The following is a 4188-nucleotide window of genomic DNA, read 5'->3' as shown; positions in this document are numbered from 1 at the left end:
AAGGTTTATTCTAAGAGAGGGCAGGACTGTCTAAAGTCTTGCAGTTGGTCTAGGGGCCTGTCAACATATAACCCATGGTAGCTGGTGTGTCCTAACTCCCCGTAAGGCTGAGGAAGATAGCTAATGTGATGCCAATATTTAAAAAGGGCTCTAGAGGTGATACTGGCAATTACAGACTAGTAAATCTAACGACAGTACTGGGAAAATTAGTTGAAACTATAGTAAAGAATAAAATTGTCAGACACGTAGATGAACATAATTAGTTAGAGGAAAGTCAACATGGTTTCTGTAAAGGGAACTCTACTAGAGTTCTTTGAGGGGGTCAAGAAACATGTGGACAAGGGGGATCCAGTGGATATAGTATACTTAGATTTCCAGAAAGCCTTTGACAAGGTCCCTCATCAAAGGGTCTTAAGTAAAGCAAGTTATCATGGGATAAGAAGGAAGGTCTTTAGAATTGTACAATCTGGGTTATGTTTAAACTTATTTCTTGTTTATACTACAGAAAGTAAATTTTAAGTGGTATAAGGGATATCAAACAGAACAAAGCAGATTGCTACGTAAATAGAACAAAATACACAAACAAAGCTAAATACATTCAAGAAATAGGTTACAAAATATAATTTCTCACCCTAACTGGAGTTCAGGCATGTTGCAGAGTTTCTGAAGATTAGAGTTCTAGTTATTTCTTTTTATAGACTGGACCCCTGTCTCAGCTTGGATTCCCCCCTTGCCTTTCCCTTCAGGTGTCTTTAGCGGTCTTTCTTCTTGGGCAGGGAGCAATGGAGAGCCCGGATTGCCTTGCTTCCCAGACTTAAATTGATTTTACATAAGGCAGGAGTCTTTTGTTTTCAATGGAAAAATACTAGCAGTCTCTAAACTAGTACTCTGTACCTGGTGGCATCACAAGATTACCCTGCAGTGTTAAAGAAATATTTCCAGAAGCTTCTCTAGATGGTGGGAGATTAGTATCTCCAAAATTCTACTCTTCTTCTTAAATGGCTCATTCAGACTGATTGCCTACTGTCTGGTGGGCGTTCCCCCAAATACACATCTAGTTGTAATTGTTACAAAGTCAATATTCCTTACTCCAGATACAGAAATGATACAAGTATACAAACTTAATAAATACATTCAGTACATATAACCTTTTCAGTGACACCTCACATGACCCATCTTGCATAAAACATATCTTAGTTATGCCATATTCATATCATAAAACTATTTCTATGAAGAATATGGGGTGTAATGTCACAAGCACAACCCACTATAACCAATAGGTCGTATAAGAATTGCATCTACCACCAGCATAAGACAAGGACAAGTTAAAAGGAAGAAGAGTTATCAGAGAAAGCGGGCTGTGTAGCTAGTTTTGCTGCTCATTGTGCCATGGCTTAGGTTCATGCATGTGGGACCCTGGAAAAGTGAGTCCCTCTGGCTGAAATTCAATTCAGTGCAGAGGACTAGGAATTTAGTGCCATGTGCTGGTCCTGTGCACGAGGGTGATTTCAGTCTATGAGATAGCTTGTGCCTACATCTATTCTCATAGATTCTAAGGCCAAAATGGACCATCATTATCATCCAGTCTGATCTCTTGGACATTGTAGGCCACAGAACCTCAACCATCCCCTCCATCAAAAGGCCTATAACTTCTGGCTGGGTTACTGAAATCCTGAAATATTGATTTTGAAATGCAAGTTATGGAGATTCTGTCACTTATTTTAAGTCAAACAGCAAGTGACCTATGCCACATGCAGCAGAGGAAAGTGAAACATTGCAAGGTCTTTGTCAATTGGAGCTGGGAAGAAATTCCTTCTCAGCCTCAAATATAGTGATTGGCTATATTTGAACATGTGGGCAAGACCCACCAGCCAGACACGTAGGAAAGAACTTTTTGTAGTATCTCAGAGCTCTCCCTGTCAAGTGCCCCATCTCCAACTATTGGAGATATTATTATACAATCCCTGTAAGTGTAACTTCCTATGCATGACAATGAAAAGTCAGTGTTACATGTTTAAAAAACAAGTAACTATGATTGAATCTGTTTCAGCAATAAGTATAAGTGCAGGGTATGTACTGAGAAAACAATTATGCATGTAAAATTAAAAAACACAAGCTGCCATGCCCCCACCTCCCCACACACTCACTCTTAAGAAAAAATACAGCAAAAAACAATGTGTAGTGTAATTGGAACCCTATAATTGAATTGATGATGAAAATGCAGAAAATTTTAGCAAGGGGACTAAGTATTTCTTTATTTACTGGCATCCTGAAGCCAAACAGTGGTCAGTCATATAAAATGCAAGATGACTATTATGGCTAAGAAACTGAGATGAAAAAACAAGCAAACATCCCTATTATAAAGTCTCAGAGGGGTTGCTGTGTTAGCCTATAACTTTAAAAATGAATAGTCCTATGGACCCGTAACGACTAACAAAAATATACATGATATCATGAGCTTTCGTGGGCAAAACTCACTTCCTCAGATGATGAGCTGGATGTTGTTATGGATGTTTTAGAAAACATTTTAGAATTCTATGAGCAAACCAAAATCTCCTCCTTTCCCCATCCCTTGTTATAAGAGGGGAAATAAAATCTCTGGGCTAAATCCTGTAGTCCTTACTAAAGTTTTACTCGCACAGAATCACACTGGGAATTTGGCTGAGTAAATAGCAAGTCAAAACTGCAGAATTCCTTAGCTCAATAAGGAAAGTGAATATGTAAGCATCTCTACCTCAACAGATAATAAATGCTCAGGCATGTCAGCCTGGAATCTGTAGACAGTCAGCTAGATGCACAGCAGTAGTACTATAATTTATATCCTCTTCTCAGTGTCTTCAGGGAGCATGTACACATACTTTCATGCATTTCACTGAGAGAGTACATTCATGGCCTGCTGGCTAATGGCTCAAGGAGGGACACAAAGGTCCCAGCAAGACTCATCTGAAATGATTTAACTTGCCCAGGTGACTTTGGTTGCTACTACATTCTCATTCTGTGGAATTCTGTTATAACAGCCTCTCTTGCATGTAATAATTTGGGTGGAACTTCACCAGGTGGCTTGAGCATCATTATGGTAATCTGCTGCCTTCCTCTTTATATTATTACAGATTTGGCCTAGTGATGGAAGTAATTATGTTTGTCTGAATCCATCCTAGCACATTCCAAGTATTGCCAACCCCAAATGTGCAAAAATCATGAGTTAGGCTCACCAAAAATCATGAGGTTGGCTTTAAAAATCACAAGATTATGAAAAATAACAGATTTGGTTTTATTTTTTATTTATCTTCTGCATTTTGAGCCTTTAGGGTATACGAGGGTCAAATTTGATGATCCTCTGAGGGTATTATTTTTATATATCCCCTAGCTTTTTACCATACTGAAGGATAAAATGCCAAAAAAGTGAATTATCTGGCAATCACTTGGGATGTGTAGGAGTGAAACAATCCCTTTTCTAGAGCCCAGTATACCTGCAAAATATTGTTCTTGTTGCTCTCTTGGATGTGTTATTTGTATGGAATGTGGAATAGTGCTAATATACCATACACTAAACATACCTACTGAAGAGATGAAAACCTTTAAGACATATATAAGTATGGAATTTTGTGTCTTTTCTGTTAGTCTTCATCATTATCAGCTTTCACAATATTGTGGCCAGTAAATAAATGCTACAATATTGGTAGCAGAAAGTTTGAGATTCCCTGACAAAAACGGTTCCCTTAACTATTCCAGTCAGTAGCCTCCCCAGGAATTGAAATTGGGGGGGGGGTCGAATTTACAGGTGGGGGGTGTCAGGGCCAATGAGCGGAGAGACCGTGAGGGTGAAGGTGGGCTGTACCATAGTTCACAAAACTGGGGGGGTGTTGGGGAAATTTGGGGGGGGTTACACCCCCAGGAGGGGGTGTAGGGAAATTCCTGATTCCAGTTCAATCCCAGCAGTTCTGTCATTGTCATTTACTAGTTAATTCTGGATTCACTATGATACCACTATGTTTTAACATTGTATATGTACAGAAAGTTGGATATGGATGCACCCAGTAAATAAACAGGGAAATGGTGACCAGTCTGCAGTATAATTTTCTACTCAGCTTCCAATGGAAGTGTTGGCCTGCATGTTGTCATAATTAAACATACCACTGGATGTATGCTCTCTCCAAGTAAGAAAAACCTCTCTTCCAGCAAAGGTCT

This window comes from Pelodiscus sinensis, chromosome 6 (genome assembly GCF_049634645.1).
Source record: "Pelodiscus sinensis isolate JC-2024 chromosome 6, ASM4963464v1, whole genome shotgun sequence".
In the NCBI taxonomy this organism is placed as follows: Eukaryota; Metazoa; Chordata; order Testudines; family Trionychidae; genus Pelodiscus; species Pelodiscus sinensis.
The sequence above is the reverse complement of the archived record's forward strand: the minus strand, read 5'-3'. Positions refer to the sequence as shown.